Raw genomic sequence first — 17,034 nt, 5'->3', positions numbered from 1 at the left:
GAATATCTTGGTCTATCCATCTATTGTAATTGAGAGTTTTGTTGGATATAGTAACCTGAGCTGGCATTTGTGTTCTCTTAGAGTCTGTATGATGTCTGTCCAGGACCGTCTAGCTTTCATAGTCTCTGTTGAGAAGTTGAGTGTAATTGTTTATATGTTACATGTCCTTTATCCCTTACTGCCTTTATTATTCTTTCTTTGTTTTGAACATTTGGTGTTTTGACTCTTATGTGTTGGGAAGAATTTCTTTTCTGGTCCAATCTATTTGGAGTTCTGTAGGCTTCTTGTATGTTCATGGTCATCTCATTCTTAAAGGTAGGGAAGTTTTCTTCTATGATTTTGTTGAAGATATTTACTGTGCCTTTTAGTTGATATTTTTCGCCCTCTTCTATACCTATTAGCCTTAGGTTTGGTCTTCTCATTGTGTCCTGTATTTCCTGGACATTTTAGGTTAAGAGCTTTTTGGTTTTTGCATCTTCTCTTACTGTTTTCTATGCTGTCTTCGGCCCCTGGGATCCTCTCTTTCATCTCTTGTAGTTTGCTGGTGATGCTTGCATCTGTGACTCCTGATTTCATTTTTAGGTTTTCTATCTCCAAGACTGTCTCTTTTTGTGTTTTCTTTATTGTTTCTATTTCTGTTTTCAAGTCCATCATCTGTTTGGTTGTGTTTTCTTGTAGTTCTTTGAGTGATTTTTCCTTGTTCTCCTGTAATTGTTTAAGGGAGTTATTCATGTGCTTCTCCAAGATCTCAATCATCATCATGAAATATGATTTCAAGTCTAAGTCTTGTTTTTCTGGTGTGTTTGGCAATCCACTACTTGCTATGGTGGGAGAGCTAGGTTCTGGTGTTGCCAATTTGTCTTTGTTTCCACTGCTTAAGTTCTTTCGTTTTCCTCTTGCCATCTTGTTATATGTGATTATATGTGGTCTTGTCACTGACTCGTGCCTGTCTCTCCTGTGGATCTGAGGGACCGTGGGCTCAGGAAGAAAATTGCTTCTGAATGTTCAGCTTTTTGTGGGCAAGCAGCGAGTTCTGATGGCAGTGACTCGGTTCTGTCTTTGTGGGCTCAGGTGTGGAAGCTCTTGTGAGGTTGTTCTCGGAGCTCAGCCCTCTGCCCACAGGTCCTGAGTCCTACTGGCAGAGACCTGGTTCTTTCTCTAGGCTAAAAAGGACCCTTTTCTCGAGAACACAGCACTCTCTGCTTTTGAGAACTTCCTACGTGCCCTCCCTGGGCCTATGTGTCAGGCTCACCTCTGGTCCAGGTGTAAAAGCACCTGCGGAACTGATCTTAGAGCACTGCCTTTCCCATGCAGATCCTGAGACCAGATAACAGAATCCGGGCCCTCACTGTGGGCCAGAAAGGACACTTTTTTTGAGAACACAGCACTCTCCGAGTTCCAAGAACTCTGGACACAACCTCAGCGGGCCTGTGCCCCAGGCACTCTGCTGGTCCAGGTGGAAAAGACCCTTTGCGTCTGTTCCAAAAGCACAGCCTTCCTGGGAAGATCCCGATTCCCACTGACAGAGACCCAGCCCTCTCTGTGGGCCAAAAAAGACCCTTTTCCACAAGCACCGCCAAGCACTCTCTGCACTCTGGGTCACCAAATACAAATCAGAACTAATTTGAGATTTAATCTTACATCTGTCAGAATGGTGGAAATTAGTAACACACGTGACAACACATGCTGATAGGGATGTGGAACTGCTGGTTGAAGTGCAAACTTTTACAGACAGTATGAAAATCCATATGACAGTTCTTCATAAAATTAAGAGTTGATCTTCCTCGAGACCCAGCTGCAACTTTAATTTTTTCAAACCCTATTTTTAATGGTGGTTCTTAAACGTTTTAACCTCCCTTGTAGCCCACCACCCACCAGAGGTAGAGGGAAAGAAAGGCTATGGGGGGAAGTGTGCCTATTTAGAAAGGTTCCTTCGAGCCACTCCTGTCTGTGTTGTCTGAAAATCTGCAGTTCAGTTCACGGGTCAGCAGCGGCAGCTTGAGACACTTGCAAACACTTCAAAGATGTTTGCAAACACAGTCCAGCTCAGTAGAGTCTGGATAGCAAACACAAGTCAGCAGGAGGACAGGAGGAATATCAGGAGAAATTAGTCCTCAGCCGTGCCTCTCAGAGAAGCAAAGGTCAGTGAAGACTTGAGACCCACAAGGGCTGCGCAGCTAGTTCTGTAAGCAATCCTAGCTCAGCATCCATCACTGTCTGTTGAGTTCTATTTATACCCTCCAAACATCACATGTCCTTCATGGGTCCTGCCTCAGCACATGTCTGACTCAGCTGACATCACTCTGACAATCAGCTAGCATCTGCAGAAGCAGGCAAGAAACTACAGCACCCCACCAGCAGTTTTTTGTTTGTTTTTTTGGTGTGTTTCTTTGTATGGAGTCCCAACAAATGCAGCTCAGCTATGCTATGTAAGGCAGACCAATACACATGTGTCGTTAGCAAAGAATCCTCCATTGAGTGTTCTTTCATGTGCTTGCTTTAGCAGAATATTCTTTCTCCTGTGTCTGCTTCAGCTAAACATTTCTTCACGAGTCCACCTTAGTCTTTCACCTGTGCTCAATTCAGGAAAACATCCCTTCACATGTTTGTCCCAGCAAAACACTATCGAACCAAACCCCTTCCAAAAAAAAACCCTTAAGTTTCACTCAGCTATACCACTCGTTGGCATATACCCAAAGGATGTGCCATCCTACCACAAGGACACTGATCAACTGTGTTCTCAGAAGTTTTATTCACTTAAGAGTGCATATTAGCTGCTTAAGTGCATGGTGATTAGGCTACAGTCCACAGACCCAGAAAAGTCAGGTGAAGAAGGGGAGTATGCATGAATCTGGGAAGAGGAAATAAACAGAATGGATTCTGAGGGTGGACTAGGAGGAGGTGGGGCAGAAGTGGGAGGGATCAGTTGGAAGGAGGGAGTGTGGAGAGAGATATGGAAGAGGAGTGGAAACCTAGTTAGAGGAAACTTTCTGGAATCCATGAGGGTGACCCTAGAGGACTCCCACTAATGGAGGATATGGAGTTTGAACTGCCCATCTTTTGCATCTAGACAAGGCTTTCAGCTAAATTTTTTTGAATATTTTTTCATGCGTGTTGGTGTTTTGCCTGCTTATTTTCGTGTGAGGGTCTTAGATTCCCTGGAGTTGGAGTTGCAAACAGTTGTGAGCCACTGTGTGGTTGCTGGGAACTGAACTCAGGTCCTCTGGAAGAGCAGCCAGTGCTCTTAACCACTGAGCCATCTCTCCAGCTCCAGTCGGACTGTTGGCTGAGGATATCCCACGAAGATCTCTATACAATCTAGGCTGAAGCTAGGACAGAAGGTCGCCCTCTGAAAACTGACAGTGTTCTGTCATTTTTCTGACTATAACTTCCATTCGCTTATTGAATGCGGAGAGGCAGAGGCGGTGCAGGCTTGGAGACTTCACCCCTATGTCCTGGTCTTTGGCAAGCTATGGAAAGAGAAGCCTGTACACCAGCCCATCTACAAACCCCTCCTCCTATCGCCTGTTCTGCCGGCAAGATGTACTGGGGCAATGGTTGCAGAAAACTGTGGGAGTGGCCAACCAGTGTCTGATTTAATTTGATTTCTACTCCACAAAGAGTCACGCCCTACCCTGCTTGGATAGCTAAGAACTGGAGACTGGCTAGCCCAAAGACCTAGGATAGAACCAAAAATAGCTGCCAAAAGTAATGACAATAAAACAAAAATATCAATGAAATTATTTCTAATAATATCCATATACTCATAGACAGGTGCGCTGTCCAGTAGTCATTAAAGAAGCTTCCCCTGGCAGCAGATGGCAGTGCGCACAGAGACCCATGGCCAGACATTTTGTGGGTAATGAGTCTAAATTGGAGGTTACCATTGAGTCCCTCCACTCAGAGATCACAGAACCCCTCAGAAGAGGAGGGCTGTGGGAGTCAGAAGGATGGAGGACACTAGGAGACATGGCCCACTCATTCACCTAAGCAGGGCTCACATGGGCTCACGGAGGGTAAGAGGCAAGCATGGAGCCTGCTTGGGTCTCCAGTAGGTCTTCTGTGTATATGTTATGGCTGTTATCTTGCTGGTTTGGGGGACTCCTAACAGTGGAAGCAGGTGTGTTCTCTGACAAGGTTCCACCTTATCTTATTGTATCTTGTTTTGTCCTGGCTGGCTGGCTGTTGGAGATTGGCTCTTTTCTAAAGAGGAAATGGAAGGGGAGAAGATGGGGAGAGGAGAGATGGGGCAGCTGGGAGGAATGGAGGGAGGTGAAACTGTGGTTGGGATGTACTGTATGAGAAGAGAATCTATTTCCAATAACAAAAATAATTCATACATACACAAAATTTTAAGATATTTGGGAGGATGAGGACCATTTTGGCTTCCCTGGGGTTGGCGTCTCTCAAACAGCATGGAGAAAAGCACCAGGGCTCACTTTCTGAATAATACGAAGTTATTCTGAATGGAGGGCCCTCTTCTCACATCTCTTTCTTGCCACTGAGAGAGTTAAGTGTGAAGCCGCAGTCTTCAGGACTGACGTGGCAGGTTAAGCAAGGAGCCGCTGACTGTCAGACAGGCTGTGGCTGGTGCAGTTAGGAAGAGTGACTGCTTTTGGCATAGGGGAAGTTTCAAATCCCTTTGTTTGGTCTCTTTTAGTGATGACTTCAGGCATCTGCTTCTGAGGATCAGTGTCTCCTGCAGCGGTTTTCTGTATACAGTTGAGATATTTGTTTGTAAGGAGAATGTAGACACCAGGCTTCTTGAGGTCACCACATTTCTCAAAGTAAATGACACCCCTGAAAAAGTAATCACATATCAGGGGGCTTCCAGAATCCCCCCAGAACAGAAAGGGAAGTGTTTTAAGGATGTTTAAGTTTTATGTTTAAGTAAGATTCTCACTAATCATTTTATTTACCCTCCATCCTCCCATCCACACTTCATTTACAACTTTCATCCTCTTTCCTGATTTAAGACCAAAGCTTAAATCTCCTTTAACGAGAGATAACTTAGTGATGAGAAATAAGATTTAGGAAGATAAATATCACATTTTCTCTTATATGCAGAAACTAGATTAAAAATTAACGAGAATGGGAGGCTGAGGCATGAGGATCACTGTGAGTTCTGGGCTGGACTGGGCAAAAACAACAACAATGAAACAACCAAAAGCCAATATGAGTGCCTGTCTCAAAAACAAAAACCAAACCAAATGGATGACGTGACTGACAGTGAGCAGGAAAGAAGAGTTTAGGAGAGGAAGGGGACTGTCAGGCAGGTCCGGGAGGACAGAGAGAGCAATACAGAGCATGTGATTGAAGAGTACACTATGTGTGTGAATGTGTGTATATGTGTGTATACTTGTGAATGTGTGTGAATATGTGTGTATGTGTGTGAATGTGTGTATATATGTGTGTGTGCTTGTGTGTATGTGTGTGTATGTATATGTGTGTGAATATGTGTGTGTATGTGTGTGTATGTGTGTGTGCATATGTGAATGTGTGTATATGTGTGTGAATGTGTGTATGTGTGTATATGTATATGTATGTGAATTTGTGTATATGTGTGTGCATGTGTGTGTATATATGTGTGTGTGCATGTGTGTGTATGTATATGTATGTGAATGTATGTATGTATATGTGTGTGAATGTGTATGTATATGTGTGTGAATGTGTGTATGTGTGTATATGTGTGTGAATATGTGTATATGAGTATATACTTGTGTATGTGTGTGAATATGTGTGTATGTGTGTGAATGTGTGTATATATATGTGTGTGTGCTTGTGTGTATGTGTGTGTATGTATATGTGTGTGAATATGTGTGTGTATGTGTGTATGTGTGTGAATGTGTGTATATGTGTGTGTATGTGGGTGTATATGTGTGTTTGGGTGTGCATGGGTGTGTACATGTGTGTTTGTGCATGTGCATGCGTGTGTGTAAAAATTTTATGATGAGATCCATTACATAGACTCTAAGGAAACTGGATAGGGAAATGAATCAGGAAAAAGATATTGAATGAAAATGAAAAACAAAGCTCTCCCTGGCATCTGTGGGCACAGATGTACTTCTGGTTCCCAGTCATTTCCTTTCCAAAAGGTGGCTCTGCAGCACAGCAGACTCCTTTTCATCCAGAAGACAAGAAGAGAATACAAATTTCCTCCCACTGACCTGTACCATCTTCTAAAATAGTGATGATGATGATGATGATAGGATGTTTCTCTATCTAGGGGACCCAGGTTCAATGCCCAGCACCCACATGGCAGAGTACAACTGTCTGTAACTCCAGCTCCAGAAAATCCATGTCACAAGACATACATGTGATATATGTGTGTGTGTGTGTGTGTACATGTGTGTGTACATATGTGTGTAGGCAATACCCACACACATAAAATTTAAAAATATTATTCTCTCTACCTCTCTGTTTATGTCTCTATCTATCCCGCCCCTCTCTTTGCATGCATGAAATATCATGTACCACAGTGTGTACATGGAGGTCAGAGGACAACTTGTGAAAATTGATTCTCTTCTATCATGTGGAATCTGTGGATGAAATTCAGATGTGGCAGCATGCACTTGTACAGCTTAGCCATATTGCTGACCCTTTAAAAAATATTTTAATGTATCTTCCTTATTGACCAATTATCTCAGAAGAAGACATATGTTGGAGCAATTAGAAAGCTTAAGATGGGGTTTCAAACATGTTGTTCTTCAAGGATAATATGTGCTAAAAATTATCATTAGAAAAGAGAGCCCACTCCCCGAGGGAGACAGAAGATGGTGCCACCACTCCAGGGACAAGCAGGAATCTTAGACACAAAAGGGAATGGGAGCTGTCCACCATGTTCTTTCTAGGAGATCCCTTTAAATCTTTCGTTCCCCCGAGTCAATGGATGGTTAGACATTTTAATTTACGTTCACTGCATGAATCGTTTCCCCTCTCCTGCCACCTGCACAGAACCTGCTGTTGTCCACCAAAGTTTGAAATTGCAATGCTTTGGATTGTTGCAGAGTTTTCAATCAATCACAGTGATGTTGACTTCTCTTAAGATGTTGGAAACTTTGCAGGAGTCTCTCTCCTGGTGCTCCCGCATCAGGCCATGTGACCTTGCCATGTGATTCTGCCATGTGACACTTGGTGTGGGATTTCACTTTGTCCCCTCTCTTTGGGAGGTGGATTCCCCACAGCATTGGCTATAGTCAAATTACCGACCAGCTGAAAGCAAAAAGTTGCTTATGTTCCCATGGAGAAGATAGAGGAAGAAGCACAGCCCGAAGGAAGCGTAACCAAGGGAGGTGAGTACCTTGTGGTTGGGGGGGGAGCTGCCTCCCACCATTTAGGGGAACAAGGCAGGAATCAGCATTTTTGTGAGAGGTGACCCAGGGAGAGTGAGGCTTTACCCCCTCACCACCGACCCTGTGATGAGCATCAGAGCCCCTGCTGAAGTCTTATTCCTGCTATAAAGTTCACAGTCCATTTGCAGCTTTGTGACAATCTGTGAGCCTTTTGCTCTCACTCACCTCTGGTCTTACTTCATCCTACTTTTTGTGTCTCTAGTCACAACAGAACTCTAGTCACATTCCCCCTCCTGCTTAAAACACTTCCCTGTGGTGTTCAGACTTCTAGGCAATGTTTATAAAGCCTGCCTTTGTAGCCTGTGTCTAGCTTTACCCCTCGATCTCAAATCTCACCCTAACTGCTTTTCTCTCCTCTTTTCCCAAGATACCCTTCTTTACAAGTTGTTCTTCCTGTATAGAAAGCCCCTTCCTCCTTTTTCTCTGGTACCAGCAGGATTTTCTTGGTACCCCCGTGTTATCTTGGTCATAGAGAAGCAGAATAGATCAGTTCAGCATGAGTAGTTTGTCTGTCCCTGTCTAGACTGAGTACCTTTAGGGGAAGTCCTGCATACAATGTGTCTTCCACAGAAGAGGTAGGCAGGCTTAGATCCCTCAGAGACCATCAGTATCAGACAAGGAGAGTTGAATGAAGGATGTCTCTGTATTCTATTTTGAGTAGGGGTAAAACCAATGATGTCATACACAACCCCAAAATAACCAAACACCACTGGATAAAATTCATGATAGATGTGTCCTCCCAATCACAATATTGACTCTTTCCCCTCTGCTTCCTGGGTGAGTAAGACTTATAAAGATGCCTCTCATAGGGCTAGCCCACTTACTGACAGCTCTCCAGCTGGCACAGACCCAGGTCCTCAGTGTTCTCCTAGGCAGCCAGAGAGAGCTCAGATTCTACCAGGAGGCCCTCTGCATCTCCTCTTACTGAGACTACCCAGTAGTCTCCCAGAGAGGCCATGTCCCTTGCTGAGTGAGCATCATTCAGCACAGACTTGCCTCTTACAATTTCAAATACTCTCAGTGAGTCTTTGTTTAACATTTTAATTAAATAAAACCAATAAACTGCTCAGAACATTGTTGGGTAAAAAAAGTTAAGTTGAAATAAAAATTGGTATTGACTGAAAGGGGATGAAATGTGGTGAGGAATATGAAAATATATTTGGTAACTCGAATTAGACATGGGAGCCATGGAATTTAGTCTGCCTCTCAAGAGAGGACAGATCCAGTCTCTGGTCTGGAAGGAGGAGATCTTGAGTACGCTGGAGTGTCTCTTCGCTGTCTGGAGGAATAGCAATCTTCACTCCCTGAAACACACTTGTGAAGTACATGCCAGCTAAGCCAAATGGCAACTAAAGAACATCTTCGGAAAGCCTGTCAGTTTAGTTCCAACGTTACGTGATTACTGAAACCTGAAGTACTTACGAAGCCTCAGTTGGATGACCACAACCCTGTCCCTTGATTGGTCTTATTTTTCAGTCGGAAGTCAAACTGTGAATGATAGAGGACGAAATGCCCTGCAGCCTGACCAGCAATAAATAGTTCATTTGCTGTAGGGGAGGAAGGGGCTGAAGGGAAGGAGACGACGGCAACGGTGCGCTCCAGCTAGAAACCGTGCTGCGCATGCGCACCTGATATCTACTCTTGCGTGACCCTGTAACACACAGATTATCAAAGATGAGTTGTGACACACGGGTTATCAAGGATCAGTTTCTGCCTTGGGGTTTTGGAAAAGATAGTGAGGTAGCATTATAGCATTTTTCTTGGGTTCTCTGAAGCTATGTAAGGCAGAAATACTTATAAGGGGCCTAATAAATGCGAGCATTCCTTCTCTTACTCTTCAAGGGCAAAATTTCATCTTTAGTCAACAAAGAAATCAGATAACCCTGTGTTTGTCCAATAAGGTAATGCCAAAGGAAGGCATGTTTCTCGGAAGACCCTTTGGCCTGAGCGCTGCTCCTGCTAAGCAGGAAGAGTGGAGTGTGAGGCCATCTGTATTTCCTCCATCAGAAACCAGCTAAAGATGCATCTTGTGTCTTTTTCAGGGTTTCTATTCCTGCACAAAGCGTCATAACCAAGAAGCAAGTTGGGGAGGAAAGGGTTTATTCAACTTATACTTCCATATAGATGATCATCACCAAAGAAAGTCAGGACTGGAACTCAAGCAGGTCAGGAAGCAGGAGCTGATGCAGAGGCCATGGAGGGATGTCACTTACTGGCTTGCTTCCCCTGACTTGCTCAGCTTGCTTTCTTATAGAACCCAGGTCTACCAGCCCAGGGATGGCACCACCCACAAAGGGCTGGGCCTTCTCCCCCTTCCTCATCAATAGCTGAGAAAATTCCTTACAGATGGATCTCATGAAGGCATTTCCTCAAGGGAGGCTCCTTTCACTGAGATAACTCCAGCTTGTGGCAAGTTGACACACAAAACCAGCCAGTATACCTTGTCTCTGTGGTCTGGGATGGAAGTCTGAGAAAACCAGACTTGTCCCAGAAGTCCCTGCCTCCATCTCTGATTCTTCATAGAACTTGGCAAAGACCATTCAAGTTCCTCGGACCCCCATTTTCCTCAAGCTGACAGTAAGAATGTGGCCAGCAATATCTTCCAGTCTTAATGGTCCCTAATAAGCCAGGCGGACATTGTCCTCAACACACACACACACACACACACACACACAAGCATTCTCACCCAGCAGACTTACTCTCCCCCACAAATGAGAAGCTCCTTTACCTCCTTCAGGCATTTGCTCAGCAAGGTCTGATCTGGGAACCCTTTTCCCACACCCCACCACCCTGTCTGAGGCCAGCTCAGTCAGACAAGAGGTTCCCTGGGGCAGGAGCAAGGATTGAAAGAAAAGAGAGACAGTTAGTCAAAATTATAACCTGACTTCAGCCAGTTCTGAAGCTGAAGTGAAGCCTTCTTTATTCAGTCCTCTTTTAAACCACTTTAATTACATGCAGAAAGTAACATCAGTTCTGAATCAGGAAACAAGCAAGTTAATGATCAAAAATCCTGTAAACATCTTTCTGGGGGCTAGATGGAAGAGATCAGGGCAAGAGACAAAGAGACTGCCACACCTACATCCTACATCTGCTGAGTCTGCCCTGAGCTTCAAATGTAAATGTTCTTAATCTGGGCCAGTTTCCTGAGTTTAGAGCCAAAGTCAGATTTCTGCCTTGACTAACTTCAAATTGTCCTAGTGATGTCAAAAATTCCCACCGCCAACTGTCCAGTTGTGTCAAAAGGCTCTCCACATCTCTCCCCATCACCAATTAATTTTATAAACAACACTGTGTCTGTCTTAGGTTGTTCTGACAGAAATGCCTCCATTACTTATCCTGGAATATGCATCATCATATTCCATATTAATATGGAATATAATATCAATGCACTTCTGGCTGGGGTCAGTAAGGTACTCTACAGAACGTTACCTGTCATGGACTAACAGCCTGTTAATAACTCTGGATGGGAGTCCATTTTTAGTTTCAAGCCATCATGTTGATGTTGTTAAAGGCAAGCCTTATCACAACAGGCAGAAATAAAAATATTTCCAGGACTAGAAGGACTAGCACAATCAAGCCATATATGCCATTCTTGAAGCTAGACCAAGAAGGAAATACTGACTTCAGGCCAGGAATAAATTTATCAGCAATATCTGCAGCATCAAAGCTCAGAGGGGCAGCATTCTTTAAAGTAAAATCTCAATGTGCAAGGCTAAAATATCTAAAGAGGTGTTAGTACAATGCCAAATACCCTGCAAGTGTCTCTGAATTTTTTCCCAATTATAGTGACTATCATTGTAAAGTTTAGAAGTAACACAAATTTATTGGTATTTAGTATGACACTGGAGATGGCTTCTTGCTTTTATTTTGAACCTCCTCCCCAATAATTTGAATACTGTTATAAAGAGCATTTTCTAAATGCTTATCTAAATCCTCGAGAATATTCAAAACATTAGTAACTTTTTTGCTAAATGATTAACAAAAGTAGCTTTCTTAACTTCTGTCAAGGCAATAGCAGAAGCAGTAGTGCTAGCTATCAATACAATTAAAGCTGCTATGCCAGCAATAATCAAGCCCACCACCTTCTTGCTTCTGTATAAGCCCTGACTTACTTCTAGTATCTGCAAGCCCTTTATCAGAATACCACAGTCCTATAATACTCACAGGCAATAAAACAAAAGCTCCTTGATAAACCACCATAACAAACATGTCAGATTTCAACATTAACACAATCAATACAACTTACATTAAATATCATAGAAGAAACAACTGATAAAAGAATAGCTGCTTTAATACATTGCTAACATTTGCTCAAAGTCTAGATCCTGTCCCAATTTTATCCACTGTAAATGTAGCTCCACAAGGCAATTGTGAATTTTTAATGTCTTTAAAAATGTCCAGAACCAGTCTTCCCAATGAAAACTATTATTTCCAATATTAGATTGATTTCTAGTCCAGTCCATGATTCAGTCAGAATAACTGGTCACATTAAAGTTAAGAGAAAAGTCATTATAACTTTTTCTCTATTTGATTAAGTTTCCTAGGTCAGTTTCCAGTCTCTATGTTCTCTGTCCCACAAGGTCTGAAAGCGTGAGGCAAGGCAGCTTGTCCAATCTGGGTTAAAGGCAAAGGTGGGTGAGAAACAGATGTCCAATACAGCTTCCCATTCACCATTGTCGAGGCACTCAGCAAGTTCACAGGTCAGCATGATTCCTTGTCTCAGCATCAGCAAGTCTCACCAACCACTCTGGCAGCTAGCATGCTCTTGCAGCATCCTGTGAGAAAAAACACAAACACACCCTCTTCCCTACATTAATACTTGATCAGGACCCTACCATATGCCAGTATGTAGATCCTTTCATTTCACCTAGGCATAAGTTTGCCCAGTTGTAAAATGCCATAGACACACAGCAGAGAGTTCCTTGACATCCAGATTTTAAAATAAAAAGAGCATGATTTAAATAATTGTGGTATATGGGGATGTAACTCCCCCCTTTTATTTTATGAAGATATTGTTTGAAGTTCCACAATACCTGTTTCACAATATCTTGTCCTTGAGAATTATATGGAATCCCAATAATATGGATAATATTAAATTGTTGGCAAAAAAAAAAATCTCAAGTGCTTGACTGCTATAGCCAGTTCCATTATCTGTCTTAATCTGATTTGGAACACCACCATAGGATAACAACATAGGCAATGAGAAATTATACTTTTAGTTGCTTCTCCTGCTAAAGCAGTTGCAACTTGAAAGCCTGAAAAGGTGTCAATATTCAAATAAACAATTTGATTTTCTAAAATTAGATGTGAGTAATATCTATTTGCCATAATTGTTTAGGTATAAGTTCTCTAGCTAACAGTTTCTCTATAGAGCCTATGACTTGCCTGGACTATAAACCTGCTGGGGCATTAGCTTTACTAAGTGGTCCAGGAAATCTAGTATCTCTTAACTATCTAATTATGGAACTGTAAGTTCTTTTAAGTTGTATTTATATAAACAATTGTGAAATTTGAGAATTAGCAGTATCTAAAAAGGAACAATTTTAAGCAATTGCAAACCATGAGCTATATATTGGCTATCAGTATATAAATTTAGAATTTTAATTTTTTAACATTTAAAAACAGTGGCTACGACATATAATTTAATCATTTGTGCTGCAGCAGGGGGAAACTCAAGAGAATGAACTTGTGATCAAATTACATATACTGTCTTCTCATCAGATAAGCCATCTATAAATACAGCAAATGCATTATCTGTGGGTTGCATTTGTAAATTTACAGGAAATATAAAAGTATGCCTAGAGAAAAAAATTTTAATAACTTGTTTTTTGGGTAATGATTATCAATTTTGCCTGAAAAGTCTGCACATGCAATAGGCCAAATTTAGCAGTAACCAATTCAATTGTTGTTTGGAATAAGGAACAAATATTTTATCAGGTTAAAACATTTCTTTTTAAAAAAATACTTTCATAATTCTATCATAAAATTCTGTATTAACACATCAATGGCTACATGATAGGAAGATAAAAAGAAAGATGAATTTACATTAATGGTTCCTTTTACCTAAGGACTGCTGTGGGTGCAAAGCAAAAAATTACAAACAGCCAACAATTGATCATAATCAATATAATACCTGCTGTTAATTAATTGCTTTCTCTATATTTTCTGTAAAACTTCTCATACCTCAATTAACCAGGACTTGCATCTCTTGAGACTAACAGAGGCTTAAGACCTCCTGTGGTGAGCTTAAGTGGTCTTAGCCAATTAACATCTGACAACTTTTGAAAGGGAAGGGGAAGGGAAGGGAAGGGAAGGGAAGGGAAGGGAAGGGAAGGGAAGGGAAGGGAAGGGAAGGGAAGGGGAAGGGGAAGGGAAGGGAAGGGAAGGGAAGGGGAAGGGGAAGGGAAGGGAAGGGAAGGGAAGGGAAGGGGAAGGGGAAGGGAAGGGGAAGGGGAAGGGAAGGGGAAGGGGAAGGGAAGGGGAAGGGAAGGGGAAGGGGAAGGGAAGGGGAAGGGGAAGGGAAGGGGAAGGGGAAGGGAAGGGGAGAGAGAGGGGAAGGGAAGGGGAAGGGAAGGGGAAGGGGAAGGGGAGGGGGAGGGGAAGGGAAGGGAAGGGGAAGGGAAGGGGAAGGGGAAGGGAAGGGGAAGGGGAAGGGAAGGGGAAGGGGAGGGAAAGGGGAAGGGAAGGGGAAGGGGAAGGGAAGGGGAAGGGAAGGGGAAGGGGAAGGGAAGGGGAAGGGAAGGGGAAGGGAAGGGGAAGGGAAGGGGAAGGGAAGGGGAAGGGAGGGGAAGGGAAGAGAAAGGGAAGGGAAGGGAAGGGAAGGGAAGGGAAGGGAAGAGAAGAGAAGAGAAGAGAAGAGAAGAGAAGAGAAGAGAAGAGAAGAGAAGAGAAGAGAAGAAAAGAGAAGAGAAGAGAAGAGAGGAGAGAAGAAGAGAAGAGAAGAGAAGAGAACTAAATGTGCCAAAGGGACCCAGGTATACCACATGAATGAGGACCCAACTTCAGATCCCCCAAAATTCCCATTGATGCCAGGTGGGAGACACAGCCCAACTTCAAAAGATAGAGACAGGAGATTCCCTAGAGCAAACTGGCTAGCCAGATCAACCACACCAGAGAGTTCTGGATTTTATTGAGAGATTCTGCTTCCGTGATTAAAGTAGAAAGGCAACTGAGAATGATTCCTAACTGACATCTACCTAAGGCCTGCACATGTGCATATGCACACACATGTGCACACACACACAGGAACATACACACACACACACAGAGGCACACTCACACACATGTGTTGGAGAAAAATAGTTGATTTCACAGACTGCTGCAAGGGTCTCAGGATACCTTACAAGTTCACAAATCACACTTGGAGATCTGCTTTGCAATATTGCAGTAGGCTCACACCTAGTAGAATGCATTTAAATGTTCATAAGAATAGAAAGAAACAGCTACGCACAGAAGTTTTTGAAGTTTGAATCTCATTACCAAAGCCATTTTGGAAAGGGCTTTTAGAACAAAGTTAATGGACATTCTTTAACCTCAGGGGAGATGAGTGTGTTTAGGGTGATGTGTGTAGTGTGTGTAGGGTAATACGGACACAGACAACACTTTTCAATTTCAAAACTTTTACAAAACTATCATAGTCAGGACAAGACAAACCAACAAAAGGACAGACCTATACATAAGTTTTGTACAACTGAAACCTCAGATGAACACTCATAGTCAAATAATATTCAAAAAAAAAGTTACAACAACTCTGTGAGAGAAAGATAGTCTCTTGAACAAATAATGTTGAAGTAACTGAACATTCACATTGAAAGGATGAAAACCGAAAGCTGCCTCAACCACACACTAAGTGTCATCAGGCCGGAGGGAGAGACACAGCAGTTAACAGCACAGGCTCCTGCCGAGGACCTGAGCTCAGTGCTCAGCACCTTACCACCACCTCCAGTTCTTGAAGGTTTTCTGTCCTCCTGTACATGCAAAGACATATACACACGATTAAAAAATAAAATTAATATTTCTAAGGCAATTTAAACTATTACCAAAAAGACTCAAAAATTGGCCCAGAAATGAACAAAGCAGAAGACAGCATCTGAGAAAATGTAGGTAGGACCTTGTACAGCCTCAGGTTAGTGGGTGACCTTCTAAATATGACTTTCAAGAAGTGAGGGCCAGGGCTGACAAGTGGAGTGTCTCCAAATCCTAAAGCTTCACGCTTCAAAGTGCAACATCAAGACAGAGACTGTCCCAGATGTGGAGAAAATATTTGCAAATCATCCATGTGAGTGTGGAGCCTGTATTTGGAATATGTAAAGAATGCTTATCCTTCAGTAATTAAAAAAATAATTTTGTAACAAACTTTGTGAGTTATAATAGTATTTTATAAAAAAGAAAAAGAGAAAAAGAATTTTAAAAGCAACAATGACATATGAATAACACATGAGAGGCTACATTAGTCATTGGGGAAATCAAAGCCACAAGGAGATGCTACTTCACACCCACTAAAACAGAAATTATAGAACAATGACGACATTGCAATGATACAGACCAATTAGAGCCCTTGTAGGTTACTAGGGAAAGCTTAATATGCTATTTCCACTTCACAAAATACTTCAATAGTTCGTAAAAATGTTAAACACACAGTTACTATGTAATTACCCAAATTACCTAGTAATTGCGCTAGTAGGTACAGACTCCCCCACCAAAAAAAAAAATAAAAACAAGTTCACATTTAAAATTTATACAGAAGTGTTCACAGTAGCTCAAGAGTACAAATAAGACACATACCCATCATCTAATGAATGAATAAATATAATACAGTTTACCTATATAGTGAAATATTATTGACAATAAAAAGAAATAAAATAGTGACAGCCATTATAATATAAACTCTCAAAAGAATTGTGCAAGGTGAAAATAATAGGGAAAAAAAGGAAAAAAAGAGTCCTTCATATTTTATGATTGCATTTGTCTAAAATGCCCAGGACAGGCAAATCTGTAAAGACAGAAAGTAGATTAAAGGGGCCCTGATCAACACCTAGTTGATAAAAGGTTCTTGGGGAAAATCAAATGTCCTAAGTTAGATTATAGTGGTGACTATACAACTCTGGAAGTATGCCTTAAATGGGTGTTGCTATAGCGCAAGAATTACACTTTGCCAAACAGTTAAAAGTCAGAATAAATGGAGAAACCATGACCACGATTATATATAAACAAAGCTGACAGTGTCTCCCTTTTCACTTGGTGCAAGTGTAAATTTGAAAAAAAAAATAAAAAAATAAAAAAATAAACAAAAAACCTGACAAGAAAATTACTCACCAAAACCAGCATTGTGGTATTTCATGAGGTTCCTGAAAATGACAAAACCCAGTGTACTGGTGAGATCTGGGAAAATGATGAGCCACAGGTATCTAAGCAGAGTCCCTTCTAAGGTCACGTGATTTCTGAAGAAGTACTCAGTTGATCTGAAGCCACAGGGTGTTAACTGTGAGGCTGTGGGTCTTAACACCAGACATCCTCCCAGAACATATGGCCAGCCATGTGCCTCACAATGGAGACCACTTCCTCCACTCAGAAAGCTGAAAGCTTTCTACTAGGAACCAAGTCAACACTAGCCTCCAAAGACTGGCCATCGATTCGGTCTGTTTTAAGAAAGCAACTTTCCTTGATGCTAGGACAAATTAAC

The 17,034-nt window shown here is 42.1% G+C and overlaps 1 pseudogene across 1 annotated transcript; it reads right to left on the bottom strand.

Moving 5' to 3' along the window:
- Positions 1 to 4,550: 4,550 nt before the first annotated feature.
- LOC308433649 (granzyme A-like) lies at positions 4,551 to 7,090 on the bottom strand (annotated as a pseudogene). Its single transcript has 2 exons — positions 6,958 to 7,090; positions 4,551 to 4,837 (listed from the first exon to the last, which is right to left on the bottom strand). The product of its transcript is annotated as a granzyme A-like (transcript).
- Positions 7,091 to 17,034: the final 9,944 nt, after the last annotated feature.

Source organism: Micromys minutus (genome assembly GCF_963924665.1).
Source record: "Micromys minutus genome assembly, chromosome: 20".
Classification (NCBI taxonomy): domain Eukaryota; kingdom Metazoa; phylum Chordata; class Mammalia; order Rodentia; family Muridae; genus Micromys; species Micromys minutus.
This window is presented reverse-complemented; position numbering and strand designations above follow the sequence as displayed.